The sequence below is a fragment of the Passer domesticus genome, chromosome 3, assembly GCF_036417665.1.
Source record: "Passer domesticus isolate bPasDom1 chromosome 3, bPasDom1.hap1, whole genome shotgun sequence".
In the NCBI taxonomy this organism is placed as follows: domain Eukaryota; kingdom Metazoa; phylum Chordata; class Aves; order Passeriformes; family Passeridae; genus Passer; species Passer domesticus.
The window spans coordinates 73,563,812-73,564,312 of NC_087476.1; positions in this window are offsets into that span (position 1 = coordinate 73,563,812).

The window sequence follows — 501 nt, forward strand, 5'->3', positions numbered from 1 at the left end:
GAAGTTTCTTCATAAAAATTCTGCTGACATAATAATCAGCATGAATTTCTTTAAGGGTTACACACTTGTGGATATGGTCTTTTATTCAGTCATCACTGGAATGATTTCTCTCAAGCACAGAATGAAACAGACTGAGCACATATTTTCAGGTTGATCCCTTAAATGAACCAGATTAGGCACAGAACATTGATTTGGTCGAGCTAATGCTGCTAAGAATGCTTCAAAATAACATATTCTGGGACATGAAAATGAGATTTTAGCATCTTGCCAGGATTTCTGTCCTTGTAGTATTATCTCAGTGCCCCGTGTAAACAGGCCAAACATCCTGTGAACATCTACGATTTTGAGTGTCCCCAAACTATGATTTACCATGTGTTCATGACCACCATTACTCATTTGCAGAGGAAAAAATTAAAGTATTGAAGTAGTTGCTCTAGAAGATGTCAGCTGTGCCAAGGACTCCACAGTGTTACATCACAATAGTGAGAGGAGACAGAAGCC